The sequence below is a fragment of the Zalophus californianus genome, chromosome 1 (assembly GCF_009762305.2).
Source record: "Zalophus californianus isolate mZalCal1 chromosome 1, mZalCal1.pri.v2, whole genome shotgun sequence".
Classification (NCBI taxonomy): Eukaryota; Metazoa; Chordata; class Mammalia; order Carnivora; family Otariidae; genus Zalophus; species Zalophus californianus.
This window is the reverse complement of record NC_045595.1, coordinates 177,137,338-177,153,680: the sequence shown is the minus strand read 5'-3', so window position 1 is coordinate 177,153,680 and position 16,343 is coordinate 177,137,338. Positions and strand designations below refer to the sequence as shown.

The 16,343-nt window shown below is 36.9% G+C and overlaps 1 pseudogene; it reads right to left on the bottom strand.

Annotated features, from left to right (window-relative positions):
- Positions 1–7,217: 7,217 nt before the first annotated feature.
- Positions 7,218–8,529, bottom strand: LOC113915877 (annotated as a pseudogene).
- Positions 8,530–16,343: the final 7,814 nt, after the last annotated feature.

Here is a 16,343-nt window from a genome sequence, read left to right as displayed (position 1 = left end):
CCCAAAAGAACTTGAGCTAAAACCAAACATATAGTTAAGAGTTCAGTAAATGCTTGTTGATTTCCAAAAATGGTGGAAAAGTTAATTAGGGAAATCCCCCTAAAAGTGACTATCAATATTCTAAAAGTGAGGTAATAAAATTGCAATCATGAATTACTCAATTATAACCTTAGGAACTGTAGGAAAATGAGTACAGAAAATAAATAAACAAAGTTTGAATAAGAAAAATAAATAAACAGTATTTGAATAGAAAAACAAAGGACATTTTAAGGAAAATAATTAGAGATCACAAAATTGTTCTCTCATAAGAATGCTTAGGAAAAGTGGGAAACATTAAAACAGACAAAAGAGCATTAATGTGGTAAGAACAATGCAAGGCAACTTAGAATTCAGAAAAGAAATATGAAGTAGATGACACACACAAAAAAGAAAATTCTGTTGAGCTGAACAAGGTTACAGAAGGCATACAAAGAGCAGAACTGAGAGAAGATCATACAAAGAGGTACAGGGACACACTGAAGGTCAAGCACCAAATAATGTTTTACCAATAGATATGTTTTGATTTGAAAGGAGATGGAAAAAAACAACAGTATAAGATCACTGCACCCTCAAAGGCAAAGGAGCTAATTAGAAATAAGACAATGGAAAGGTCATAAATAATAGGAATACTTTTACATATTATTAAGAAATGATAGAGAGCAATGGGAAAATCTTTCAATATCCCCTTAAGATACTAGTAACAAAATATAGTGTGTCTTTGTTTCTCAAATAATTACAAAGAACTAGAAGATATATAATAGAAATACATGTTTCTGACAAAATAATTTAACTTCTTAATTTAGAAAAAAATTCTAAATGATCCCAACATTGAGGTTTCAAAATAGAAAAAAAAATAATAGAGCATAAATTTTTATATTTACACAACGTAGGAGGACCTCAACTATTAGTGACTCTTAAAAGTATTGAAAACACTTATTCAATAATGACATATTACATCAGTATTGAATTTATAGATACATTTTTAATTGAGATTTCTTTTTTCCATTTACAGAATTTTCTAAGCCCCCTGTGATTTCCATTGTTAGCTGAAACAAATAATTTTACTGCTTATATAAAGTTATTTTTCAGTAGATGCCTATAATTTTTACACAAATGTAACATATGATATGATAAAGAACTATATTGCCTCATTTGTAATAGTTCCCTAAACTGTACAGCTGCCTAATCTTCAAAAACTTCAATTTTTTAAAATGACATTCTGCAGTAGACCACTAGATGTCACTCAAGATAAGGTTTCCCCCTTTAATACCCCAAACACCCCTTCAGCTTTTCATTAAATCTTGGTTCATTATTCTTACTTGGCAAATTTTAGGTCTGTGTTTGTACCCATTTAAATTTCATTATTTCCGACTGTGAATCTTCAGATGGATATTTTTACGTATAAAAAAATAAACTCCTAGGATTAATAATAATCTTGATTACATATGAAGTATGTAAAATACTGTAGGGAAAATAAGGTAGAGCTCTTTATTAAGGTGAAGGTTCTATGGACTATGGAATTATCTGGAGTATAATTTGTTAATTTCCAGTTAGGTTTGTACTATTAATAGAAATAAATTTTTAAAAAATCAGTTTTACCAATCGTTTTGTATTATTGATGGACACATTTTATTGTTGTATAATTTGATATTTCATGCCTTACTTAGTGTTTTTAAATAGAGATAATACTAAGAGAGATTATGTAGATTTATATTCTTTTCTTCTAAAATTTACTTATAAAATAGTCTCCTTTGCACTGCACAAGGTCTTCACTTTCTCATTTCCCAGTAGAGCGCTCTGCCTGTTCCTCAAGGAATGGGAGACACACTTACAAGCTCCCATGTTGGTGTGCAGCATGGAGGGCTTGGATGATGGGCAACTTTGCTTATTTTAACTACATTCTTTAAACTAAAATTGCATATTACTTTTTTGTAAATACAGCTTGCAAAAAGTATTTATAACAGTAAGCATGGAACTAGCCCTAGAGCACTCCATGATTGATAAATTTGTCACTATTATTTGACAAATATCTCTTGGAAAAATACTTTGCAGAGAGGGAACATTTTATTTGTTTTTTATAAACTTATGATTTCCTTATTATGTCCAAATACTAAGACTTTTTTATTAAAGTACATTCTCCCAAAACATGACCTAATATCTGAGATTAAATTTGGCACTTAAAAAACATCAATTCTTTGAGTCACCAGGGCATCAAGCAAAGTGTTTCATTGTATGAAATGGTACTCTGGGGACTGAGTTAGTCCTCTGTACTGCCGAGTCCAAAGAAAAGCCTGGTGCATTGTTAATTGTAACTGTGCAGGGTCAAGTTTTACTAGGGAAATGGAAATTGGACAAGTATTCCGATTTTACCTATAAACTTTGGATATATAACTCCAGCAATAAAGCAGCTCAACAAGAAAGAGCAGACTATAGTCAACTGCCAATGTGGGAAAAACATTCTGATACACATGAGACAATAACTCCATTAAATAAATAAAATTCTCCATGGCCAGTAGTAAAATAGTAATATAAAACAGGGAACAAAAGATGAAGAATAAATAACTCAATTTTTGGAATAATGATCTAAAGCTTATAGTACATGAAGTTGTCCAAATTTTTAAAACTTTAACCATAACTAGCACTTTTGAATACTAAAACAAATATGCATACGGGTCTCTTAAAGAAAAATTTTAAAGAGTTGCCACAACTGATAAAAATTAACACATTACTTACTGGTCTGAAATAGAGTTTCACATAATGCAACATGGAGGGCAAAGGCTAATGAGTCTGCCTTCATGAAGATAAATGATTAGGTAAAGCAAAGGTTTCAACATGGTGTTACATTGTGATCTTCCTCTGCTTGACCTACAGAACATAAGTGAGTTATTGTTTCTGAACTTTCTGGAAGATATCACATTGTAGTGGAGTTAGAGGTCAATTTTATTTTTTTAAAGGTTTTTATTTATTCGTGAGAGAGAGAGCACAGAGGGAGAGGGAGTAGACTCCCCGCTGAGCAGGGAGTCCAACTTGGGGCTGGATCCTAGGACCCTGAGACCATGACCTGAGCGGAAGGCAGACACTTAACTGGCTGAGCCACCCAGGCGCCCCTAGTGGTCAATGTTAGAAAAAGGTAGTGTTTTTCTGCTCCAGTATTTCCCCTTTTTTGGAGACCACTATTCCATGTTTTGTTGTCTGGTTTGGTTTGGTGTCATTCTGCATTCTATCCTACCCCACAAAAACATTTACTTTCTTGGCCGCCCGCTCCCTTTAGTCACTTAAGGAAATTAATCTGATGAGCTGATGTACACGAAATGCTGAGGAAAGAAGGTGTTGTTCTTTTTTGAGACCATTGTTTCAAAATGGTGGAATTGTGGGGGCAGATGAGCATTCAAAAACTCTCTACTACTTCAACATAGGCTATCCTACAGCTATTTTCTTCAAAGGTATTAAACGATTTATGGCAAGAAGACTTACAAAGATGAATTAAGATGGTACACATGGAATAGCTTAAAGAGTAAAGCCATTAACATTTGGATGAAAACAGAAGAATCACACAAGAAGGAAAATTACTATTTTTTTAAAAGATTTATTTATTCATTTTAGAGCGAGGGAGAGAGAGAGCATTCACAGGAGCAGGGGGAGGGGGAGGGGGAGGGAGAAGAATCCTCAAGCCGATTCCCAGCTGAGCACGGAGCCGGAGACCCTGAGATCCCCAAAATCAAGAGTTGGACACTCAACTGACTGAGCCACCCAGGCACCCCGGGGAATTACTATCTTAAAAAAATTCAGGGGCGCCTGGGTGGCTCAGTTGGTTAATCGACTGCCTTCGGCTCAGGTCATGATCCTGGAGTCCTGGGATTGAGTCCCATATCGGGCTCCCTGCTCGGCAGGGAGTCTGCTTCTCCCTCTCATGCTCTCTCTCTCTTTCTCTCTTTCTCAAATAAATAAATAAAATCTTAAAAAAAAAAAAGAAAAATAATTCAGGAACAGACTACAATTTAGTGCTTAGGTACCAAAGAGTTAGGGCAAAAATGAAGGCAAAGCAATATAGCTCCTACTTTATGATGACAGCCAATGTGTTTCCAGCTCTGAAATTGTAGAGAAGTTTTCACATAGGGACAAGAGTACACGCAAGGCCAGCAATAATGAAGAAACAGGAACCAGTATCTCTGGTTCCATTGCTGGATAGTTCAGGTGAAATAGATAGACTGCAGAGAATGTTAGACTCCTTAACCCATGGATGACATCACTGTAATCTACATATACAAAGGATGAGTTAGAATTGCTTTTATTTTCCCACCTTTAGTAAAAGAGTAATGAAGGAAATAAACATATTTGTTTGTTTAAGGTGCTAAAAATCTTCCTTGAAGTGTGCTTACTTGAAACATACTATTATATTTTTAAATGAAATTTAAAATTGCCATTTTAGTTTTCCTCCTTTTTTTTCAATTCAAAGATTTACTTTCTGCATTGTAAAGTTGGCATTTTTAGGCTTTTCCTATGATTTAGCACATAAAGCAATACAGTAGCTGTGGGTTTTAAACTGAGATGTTTTAATTAACTTGAGATGCTATTTGAAAGGGTCTGGGAAGTTCCGATGTTCCTAGAAAGTGTTTATAGCTATCTTCTAAAGTTGTTTTGTTTTCTCAGATTTTGCAGAATGATACACTGCTGAAATCCAATAACTCAAATGTTTGGGCAACATTCATCAAGGCCCAGCAAACTCAGCCTCTGCTCTTGGCATTATCAGGATCTTCATGGAGCACATCGCTTCCAAGCTGTAGTTGTAAATGTCCTTGATAGAGGCAATTTCAGGGACATCAGTCAAGATTTTGTCTTGAAACATAATGGTAGGAGATTAGAAATAATGCGTTACCCCAGTAAACCACTCCACCTGGTTTTATTAATAATATAATTTTTATAAGGCATTTTCCCAGCGTTACATAGACAACTAAAACCCACATGGACTGGGGTGTGAAAAAAAATGTCTAACTGGTATGAAGACTTGAAGATAGAAGAGAGAATTGGGGGGAAAGTTTTAGAAATATGTATGTGAATGAGGAATGGCCTAGTTGCAAACATACTTAGAATCCAAAAAATAAAAATAAAAATAATGGAACTAAGTGTTATTAGAGTTCCAGTGTGCCTGCTTATAAATTGCAGATATACTATTAATGAAAATAGAATCCTACAAGGTCTCCAAGCATGTCAAAAGTGAGCCTCAGTCATCATAACCTTCTGTAATAAGTGTAGACTTAGGGGTTTTGAAGAATTTTAGTTAGTCCCCATGCACATCTCCAGAACAATATACAAGCATATAAGATATGCGTAACACAGCTCAGAGCATGCATTTTGAATAGGGTCCAGATTTGGTCATGAAAGAGAAATACAAATTTATTAAACTATCTTCCTATTCATTCCACAGAGGAATGAATAGAAATTCATTGTAGTAATTCTACTCATTCTACTCAAGAACATGTCATTCAACTAATGCTTTTGGGTCTCTTTCAACTACAACACTCTCTGTCCTCTAGATTTTGCTAGTAATAAAAAATGAGTATAAGTTATAAATATTTATGAAGGTATATTTTTAATATGGTTTAGGGAGAAAATTTATACATGCATGATGTAATCTATTTTTCGGTTTTTAAATACCTGCATATTAATAATGCTGATATACCCACTGTTAATTTTAAATATCAGGCAAAGTGATATTTAGCTAATAATAAATAATCTTTTGGCCCTTGATAAGGAGGATTTTTTCAAAAGCATTTTAAATTATTCATTAGGAAAATACCTTGGCATGCTAATGAAAATATGAAAATGAACTCTAATTTCATCCATATATAGTTAATTTAAAAGTTCATATTTTAATTGTAGGATATATCCATGGTGAATTGAAATTTATTACAAGGCAAAAAGACTATTAACTGTTTTATAATCACACTTTAGTTTGTCTAAGTAAACTTAACGTGCCCCAACTAATACTTGGTACGAGGACACAAAGATGAATAAAACCAGGGTCTCGTTTCAGGTTGTTTACAGGTCAGCCATGGACACTGACATGTAACAAATGGTTGGGTTGGGGGACGAACTCATGGAATATAGTGTGATCACAAAGAAGGAGAAATTAGTTTTGTGGGTGTCAGAAAGAAGGTGTTGATGGCAGCCTTTCCCTCCCCCCCCCCAAAAAAAAGACTCAGAATGAACTAGGGAGATAAGATTGTTAAAGGGATTCCAGACAGAAAATTTCATGATGGAGGCGTCTTGTTACTCTAGGAAGGCAGGTAAATCTGATTGACGCAAAGCTGGAGAGGGATCAAAGAGAGGCTGAAGATATATACTGGGAACAAGTTATATAAGACCTTCTGTACTCCGCCCAGAAATTTTGAAATTAGTTCTACAAGAAGTGGGAAGTTACTGAAGATTTTTCAAGCTGGCAAATCACCTATACCCGCAGTTCTAGACAAATAGTTGTGATGCTATGGGAAGAAGTTGGATGAGGGGAGACACATTTATTCTGGAATATTTCAGTTTGGAGAGGGGCAATGTAAAAGAACTTGACAGGATTCGTAGTTGGGGATTCTGAGTTTGAAGTCTGGTTTAGTAGTTGACTAGCAGTGTAACCTTGGGCAAGTCCTTAGTCCTTTTGAGACTTACATCCTCATGTATGAAATCATGATGAATTGGAACTACCCAAAAGGTTGTTGTGAAGGTTATCTGAGGAAAATTAATGTATGTGTGCCAGAGTAGTTATTAAATATTAGTTCTCTTTCCTAGAAAATGATCTTGGCACCTTAACTACTGATCTGTAACTAAAATGATAAAATTTATTCAATGTTTTAAAAGATTTCTAAAGGATACCCTATAGTCACAGGTATCCATTACATGATTTAAATATTTATAATTATTACTGTCAGATATGTTTTTCTTTCTAACAGCTAAAACTAAATACCTTATAAGTAGCTTAATTTTATTTCTTTTTTGTTGTTGTTGTTTAGGTTTTTATTTCATAATCATAAACTTAACTCTACAATCCAGCCAGACTTGGAGGGGAGTAAGGAAAATACAGAACCCATTGAACTGCTGGGAGAGCTCAAAGATGGGGGTAAAGGGGTGATCTCCTGAGCTACAGAAGGAGTGCTCTGGTAGTTAAGATAAAACACAAGTCAAATTTATTAGGCTTGTCCACAGTCAGCAATGGTGATCTTGCTGGTCTTGCCATTCCTGGTCCCAAAGTGCTCCATGGCTACCACAGTATTCATGCCCTCTCTCACCTTGCCTGAGACCACGTGCTTGCCATCCAACCACTCAGTCTTCGCAGATGAAAGACTGGGAATCAATTGTGCTGGGCTCAGCATTTTCCATGGACAAGATGCCAGGACCCATGTGCTTCCGGATGAAATTCTCAACATCGAAATTCTCCCCATAGATGGACTTGCCTCCAGTGCCATGATGGCATGAGAAGTCACCACCCTGGCACAGAAATCCTAGAATAATCCTGTGAAAGCAAGAGATGTTATAACCAAATCCTTTCTCCCCAGGGCTCAGAGCAGGAGTCCTCTGCTGTCTTTGGAACTTTGCAAAGAGCTCCAAGGAGACTCGGCCCAAGGGCTCACCATCCATGACAATGTTGAAGAACATGGTGGGGTTGACCCTGGCTGGGCAGCGTTGCCAGATCCAGAGCAGTGGTGTCTGCAAGGTGGCCTATTTCTTCTTCTTTAGTTACTACAATTCTTTAGAATGAAGAAAATGATAATGATCCTTTTCTGTGAAAATTTGTTTATGGATGTGAAGATTTAAATTTTTTTCCTGTAAGTTCATATTTTGGGGCCTAATTGCAGACTTCCTGAGTCAAAACACCTGGGTCTGGAACCTTGATATTGTAAATCTCAGAACTTAGTATCTACGTCTAAATTTGTTTTAAAGATTTCTCCTTGACCTCCTTTAATTATAACTCCTCCTTTATTATTATTGTTTGTAACAGAAAAATGCACAACTCAGCCAATGGGCACAGCCTCCTGCTTCACAGATGTAAAATAAATGTTCACTTAATCTTCCACTTTATAGGACACTCATTGTAAAGAGGATGATTTGGTAGTCAATAACCATTCTTTTGGAAGGGAAAATAAAAAAGGGTTGCACCATGACTACCCTCATCTGAAATGTTGTTAACCTTGTAACAAATTAATATTTCATTCTTCACTAGTTTTTCAGTCCACCATAGTGTTTAAAATGTCAACCTTGTAACATGAGCCTCAAATCACATAGAAGTGTGTTTAAAAATCATGGCCCTAGGCCCTGTCTCCAAACTATGGAATCTGCATCTTGTGGAGTGGAGCCACATAAGTTTCAAGATGATTCTTGTAAATATAATGTTTGCTCATCATTGGTCTAATTCCCATGACTCGTCTCTGCTATTTTGTATGTGTGTGCATATATATTTGTATATCATGTACATACAAGTACTTGTCCAGCCTCTGTAGGCATGAGAGTTTACAACTCCTATTCTAGAAATTTGGTATATTATCAACTATACCATCTCAAAAAACAACAGCAAATAAATGTGTGTTGGGTGGATACATGAATATTGAAGTTGGAAAAGTGGCTACATTTTAAAATTTTGGATTACAACTATGAAATTATATAGTCACAATTTGCTAAGGATCTCAAAATACTGAGCCACATAATAACTAAGGAATCTAGGTTGTATATTTTCCATTTATTATAGAGTTTAATATGAAAATGGAACTCAAATTCTTACAATTATCTTTCTAACTCTCTTCCAACAGGAAAATGGGTTAGAAATGTCTAACTCAAAATGAGAAGCATCTTGCAGTCTTCAAACTGTTAATATTAATTATTCTTATGCTCCTTTGTTTCCCTAATTAGAAAAACCAAACCCTCAAACTTGTATTTTCTAAGGTCATATTATTTTTGGTTTGGGGAATAAAGCATCTGATTCTGTAGTAATCCTAGGTTATGTCTCTATCCTGTCATATTTTGCCATTTGTTCAAGTATACTTTTTGCTAAAATAGTTTCACTTGCAAAATAGATATTTATCATCCAAATTCAATATCCCTCCAAAAGGATTTGTTTAAACCACTCTGTTTATCAATAAATGATACTTTGAAAATGTACTGAAACAGTGGCTTACACAATGTTCCCTCCTTTCTTTTTGCTCATTGAGATTTTCCAGTAAAACCTGTGTTTTCATCAAAATGTTGCAAAAGACTGTGATTTATGTTTTAACTTTAAGAGGGTCAGCACACAGTCTTCTAGGTAAGAATACTATTGTATTATATATAACATGTTATATACCTTACAGAATATATCTTCCAGGTTCTAGTGATCCATTAATTAAAATGCTACTGAGCATGTAAATTGGTTTAGGTCTTTTTCAGGATTTAAAGAAAAGGATATTTCTTAAAAGGGAGGGGGGATAGGGGAATTGCAAAAGTAGGTCATATTGCTCTAATCTTGTATTTGTGTTTTTAAAGGATGCAGACTGAGTCAGAATAGAGGCAAAACACACACTCGTTCTGTGAATCACAATCCAGACTCAGAGCTGGCGCAGATTTGAGGAATGTGCAGGATTCTTATCCAAGCCATGTCTGGTATTTATCCAGGTTAAATTTTTCTTTCTTTCTTTCTTTTTTTTTTTACATGAGAAGAATGCAATAAATAATACATTTTTCTTTTCACTCCCCAGTGTTCTAGTTAGAAGTTCATTTGAGTTGTATTCATTCAATTCATTTTATTTCTTGACTTGATGAACTTAATATTCCTGGCAGGCTTTGAAAACATGGCTGAATAAATTTATGAATGAAAATTGCCAAGTTCTAATCCTGGCCCTTACCATTATTTTTCACAACCTTTAGAAGAAAATCAATCCTAGGTTCTTTTTTTTTTTATTGTTATGTTAATCACCATTTATTACATCATTAGTTTTTGATGTAGTGTTCGATGATTCATTGCTTGTGCATAACACCCAGTGCTCCACGCAGAATGTGCCCTCTTTAATACCCATCACCAGGCTAACCCATCCCCCTACACTCCTCCCCTCTAGAACCTTCAGTTTGTTTTTCAGAGTCCATCATCTCTCATGGTTCGTCTCCCCCTCTGACATACTCCCCTTCATTCTTCCTCTCCTGCTATCTTCTTTTTCTTTTTTCTTAAAATATGTTGCGTTATTTGTTTCAGAAGTACAGATCTGTGATTCAACAGTCTTGCACAATTCACAGTGCTCACCATAGCACATACCCTCCCCAGTGTCTATCACACAGCCACCCCATCCCTCCCACCCCCAACCACTCCAGCAACCCTCAGTTTGTTTCCTGAGATTAAGAATTCCTCATATCAGTGAGGTCATGTGATACATGTCCTTCTCTGATTGATTTATTTCACTAAGCATAACACCCTCCAGTTCCATCCACGTCATTGCAAATGGCAAGATCTCATTCCTTTGGATGGCTGCATAACATTCCATTGTGTATATATACCACATCTTCTTTATCCATTCATCTGTCGATGGACATCTTGGCTCTTTCCACAGTTTGGCTATTGTGGACATTGCTGCTATAAACATTGGGGTGCACGTACCCCAATGGGGTGTGAGGTGGTGTCTCATTGAGGTTTTGATTTGGATTTCCCTGATGCCGAGCGATGTTGAGCACTTTTTCATGTGCCTGTTGGCCATTTGGATGTCTTCTTTGGAAAAATGTCTGTTCATGTCTTCTGCCCATTTCTTGATTGGATTATTTGTTCTTTGGGTGTTGAGTTTGATAAGTTCTTAATAGATTTTGGATACTAGCCCTTTATCTGATATGTCATTTGCAAATGTTTTCTCCCATTCTGTCGGTTGTCTTTTGGTTTTGTGGACTGTTTCTTTTGCTGTGCAAAAGCTTTTTATCTTGATGAAATCCCAATAGTTCATTTTTGCCCTGGCTTCCCGTGCCTTTGGCGATGTTCCTAGGAAGAAGTTGCTGCGGCTGAGGTCGAAGAGGTTGCTACCTGTGTTCTCCTTTAGGATTTTGATGGACTCCTGTCTCACGTTTAGGTCTTTCAACCATTTGGAGTCTATTTTTGTGTGTGGTGTAAGGAAATGGTCCAATTTCATTCTTCTGCATGTGGCTGTCCAATTTTCCCAATACCACTTGTTGAAGAGACTGTCTTTTTTCCATTGGATATTCTTTCCTGCTTTGTCAAAGGTAAGTTGACCATAGAGTTGAGGGTCCATTTCTGGGCTCTCGATTCTGTTCCATTGATCTATGTGTCTGTTTTTGTGCCAGTACCATACTGTCTTGATGATGACAGCTTTGTAATAGAGCTGGAAGTCCGGAATTGGGATGCCGCCAGCTTTGCTTTTCTTTTTCAGTATTCCTCTGGCTATTCGGGGTCTTTTCTGGTTCCATACAAATTTTAGGATTATTTGTTCCATTTCTTTGAAAAAAGTGGATGGTATTTTATTGGGGATTGCATTGAATGTGTAGATTTCTCTAGGTAGCATTGACATCTTCACAATGTTGGTTCTCCCAATCCATGAGCATGGAACGTTTTTCCATTTCTTTGTGTCTTCTTCAATTTCTTTCCTGAGTATCTTACAGTTTTCTGAGTACAGATCCTTTGCCTCTTTGGTTAAATTTATTCCTAGGTATCTTATGGTTTTGTGTGCAATTGTAAATGGAATCGACTCCTTGATTTGTCTTCTTCTGTCTTGTTGTTGGTGTAAAGGAATGCCACTGATTTCTGTGCATTGATTTTATATCCTGCTACTTGACTGAATACCTGTATGAGTTCTAGCAGTTTTGGGGTGGAGTCTTTTGGGTTTTCCACATACAGTATCATATCATCTACAAAGAGTGAGAGTTTGACTTCCTCTTTGCCAATTTGGATGCCTTTGATTTCTTTTTGTTGTCTGATTGCTGTGGCTAGGACTTCTAATACTATGTTGAATAGCAGTGGTGAGAGTGGACATCCCTGCCGCGTTCCTGACCTTAGGGGAAAAGCTCTCAGCCTTTCCCCATTGAGAATGATATTCGCTGTAGGTTTTTCATAGATGGCTTTTATGATATTGAGGTATGTACCCTCTATCCCTATACTCTGAAGAGTTTTGATCAAGAAAGGATGCTGTACTTTGTCAAATGCTTTTTCTGCATCTATTGAGAGGATCCTGTGATTCTTGTTCTTTCTTTTGTTAATGTATTGTATCACGTTGATTGATTTGCGGATGTTGAACCAGCCTTGCAGCCCAGGAATAAATCCCACTTGGTCATGGTGAATAATCCTTTTAAGGTACTGTTGGATCCTATTGGCTAGTATTTTGGTGAGAATTTTTGCATCCATGTTCATCAAGGATATTGGTCTGTAATTCTCCTTTTTGATGGGGTCTTTGTCTGGTTTTGGGATCAAGGTAATGCTGGCCTCATAAAATGAGTTTGGAAGTTTTCCTTCCATTTCTATTTTTTGGAACAGTTTCAGGAGAAAAGGTATTAATTCTTCTTTAAATGTCTGATAGAATTCCCCTGGGAAGCCATCTGGCCCTGGGCTTTTGTTTCTTGGGAGATTTTTGATGACTGCTTCAATTTCCTTAGTGGTTATAGGTCTGTTCAGGTTTTCTATTTCTTCCTGGTTCAATTTTGGTAGTTGATACATCTCTAGGAATGCACCCATTTCTTCCAGGTTATCTAATTTGCTGGCATAGAGTTGCTCATAATAGGTTCTTAAAATTGTTTGTATTTCTTTGGTGTTGGTTCTGATCTCTCCTCTTTCATTCATGATTTTGTTGATTTGGGTCCTTTCTCTTTTCTTTTTGATCAGTCTGGCCAGGGGTTTATCAATCTTGTTAATTCTTTCCAAGAACCAGCTCCTAGTTTCGTTGATCTGTTCTACTGTTCTTTTGGTTTCTAGTTCATTGATTTCTGCTCTGATCTTTATTATTTCTCTTCTCCTGCTGGGTTTAGGCTTTATTTGCTGTTCTTTCTCCAGCTCCTTTAGGTGTAGAGTTAGATTGTGTATTTGAGACCTTTCTTGTTTCTTGAGAAAGGCTTGTGTTGCTATATACTTTCCTCTTGGGACTACCTTTGCTGTATCCCAAAGATTTTGAACAGTTGTGTTTTCATTTTCATTGGTTTCCATGATTTTTTTTAATTCTTCTTTAATTTCCTGGTTGACCCATTCATTCTTTAGTAGGTTGCTCTTTAGCCTCCATGTACTTGAGTTCTTTCCAACTTTCCTCTTGTGATTGAGTTCTAGTTTCAAAGCATTGTGGTCTGAAAATATGCAGGGAATGATCCCAATCTTTTGGTACCGGTTGAGACCTGATTTGTGACCTAGGATGTGATCAATTCTGGAGAATGTTCCATGGGCACTAGAGAAGAATGTGTATTCCGTTGCTTTGGGATGGAATGTTCTGAATATGTCTGTGAAGTCCATTTGGTCCAGTGTGTCATTTAAAGTCTTTATTTTCCTGTTGATCTTTTGCTTAGATGATCTGTCCATTTCAGTCAGGGGGGTGTTAAAGTCCCCCACTATTATTGTATTGTTGTCAATGTGTTTCTTTGCTTTTGTTATTAATTGCCTTATATAATTGGCTGCTCCCATGTTTGGGGCATAGATATTTACAATTGTTAGATCTTCTTGTTGGATAGACCCTTTAAGTAGGATATAGTGTCCTTCCTCATCTCTTATTACAGTCTTTGTTTTAAAATCTAGTTTGTCTGATATAAGGATTGCCACCCCAGCTTTCTTTTGGTGTCCATTAGCATGGTAAATGGTTTTCCACCCCCTCACTTTCAATCTGGGGGTGTCTTTGGGTCTAAAATGAGTCTCTTGCAGACAGCATATTGATGGGTCTTGTTTTTTAATCCAATCTGATAGCCTGTGTCCTTTGATTGGGGCATTTAGCCCATTTACATTCAGGGTAACTATTGAAAGGAATGAATTTAGTGCCATTGTATTGCCTGTAAGGTGACTGTTACTGTATGTTGTCTGTGTTCCTTTCTGATCTTTGCTGCTTTTAGGCTCTCTCTTTGCTTAGAGGACCCCTTTCAATATTTCTTGGAGGGCTGGTTTTGTGTTTGCAAATTCCTTTAGTTTTTGTTTGTTCTGGAAGCTTTTTATCTCTCCTTTTATTTTCAATGACAGCCTAGCTGGATATAGTATTCTTGGCTGCATATTTTTCTTGTTTAGTGCTCTGAAGATATCTTGCCAGTCCTTTCTGGCCTGCCAGGTCTCTGTGGATAGGTCTGTTGCCAATCTAATGTTTCTACCATTGTAGGTTACATATCTCTTGTCCCGAGCTGCTTTAGGATTTTCTCTTTGTCTCTGAGACTTGTAAGTTTTACTATTAGATGTCGGGGTGTTAACCTATTATTATTGATTTTGAGAGGGGTTCTCTGTGCCTCCTGGATTTTGGTGCCTTTTTCCTTCCTCACATTAGGGAAGTTCTCTGCTATTATTTGCTCCAATATACCTTCTGCCCCTCTCTCTCTCTCTCTCTTCTTCTGGGATCCCAATTATTCTAATGTTGTTTCGTCTTATTTGTATCACTTATCTCTCGAATTCTGCCCTCGTGATCCTGTAGTTGTTTCTCTTTCTTTTTCTCAGCCTCTTTATTTTCCATCATTTGGTCTTCTATATCACTGATTCTCTCTTCTGCCTCATTTATCCTAGCAGTTAGTCCCCCCATTTTGATTGCACCTCATCAATAGCCTTTTTGATTTCGACTTGGTTAGATTTTAGTTCTTTTATTTCTCCAGAAAGGGTTTCTCTAATAACTTCCACGCTTTTTTCAAGCCCAGCTAGTATCTTTAAAGTCATGATTCTGAACTCTAGGTCCGACATCGTACTAATGTCCGTATTGAGTAGGTCCCTGGCTGACGGTACTACCTCTTGTTCTTTTTGCTGAGGTGATTTTTTTCGTCTTGTCATTTTGTCCAGAGGAGAATAGATGAATGAGAGAACAAAATGCTAACAGGTTTACAACGTCCCCAGCAAATATACTGTATACAAATCAGAAAAGACCTGAAACCAGGGGAAAAGAAAGGGAAAGAAAGAAAAAAGAGAAAAAAAAAAAAGAAAAAAGATAAAAACAAAAACAGAACAATACAAAAAAAGCAGAATATGATCAAATATGATCAGGCTAGTGCATAGATCAGTGCCACACACTAGATTTTGGGCGTATTTTGGTCTGTTAGAAAAAAGTGCCTCCTAAAATTTTAAAGGAAGAAAGACATATATGTACAAAATAAGGGTTGATACAATGAAGGGATGGAAGATGACTGTAAATATGAAAATTATAAAAGATTTTATAAAAGGACTTGATAAGATAAGAAGTTGTTTGAAAAAAGAAAGAAGAAGATTTAAGAAAAAAAAAAGGAAAAAGGGAGAGAATGTGATCAGGCAGGAGACTAGAACAAAGCCATACACTAGTGATTTAGGGTATATTTTGATCTGTTAGAAGAAACTATCTCAAAATTTTAAAGAGAGAACAACTTATATATATATGCCAAAAATAAGGGTAACTACTATGAAGGGATAAAATATGACCTAAAAATGAAAAATAAAAAATGTTTTTTTTTAAAAAAGGGATTCATAGCACCAAAAACTAATGATGTAATATATGGTGATTAACATAACAATAAATGTGTGGCTTGAAAAAAAAAAAAAGGATTCATAAGATGTTGGTTGAAAAAGGGAAAAAGAAAAATAAAAAAAAAAACAGTTAACAAAAATTAACTTTGATGAACTAATGAATCATGGTAAAAAAAAGCCATGAATTCTATGTGCAGTATTCCCCTAGCGCTGGAGTTCTCCCATTCTCCTTGATCGGTAAACTTGGTCTTGGCTTGCTGGCTGTTTGTGCTGATCTTCTGGGGGAGGGGCCTGTTGCCGTGGTTTCCAAATGTCTTTGCAGGAGGCTGAATTGCCCCGCCCTTGTCGGTCGGGGCTAAGGAAGCTGCTCGGGTTTGCTCTCAGGAGCTTTTGTTCCCTGCAAGCTCTCGGTACAGCTTTGGAGGACCAGGGCAAAAATGGTGGCCCCCAATCTCCACCTGGAGGAGCTGAGAACTCGGGGCCCCGCTCCTCAGTGTGCCCCCAGAGAAAAGCAGTCACTCCCATCTCCCTGGTCTCCAGCCGCACTCCGTGTTCACCTGGCCTGTGACCGAGCGTTGCTATCTCTGGCACCCAACCCCGTGTGGAGTCTCCAAACCCAGCAGATCCCTGTGGTGCGCTCCCGCGCCGCTCCTCCCCGGGAAGGAAGGGGAGTCCTCCCTGGCTCTGCCGCTTGTTGGGTCCCTGCTGG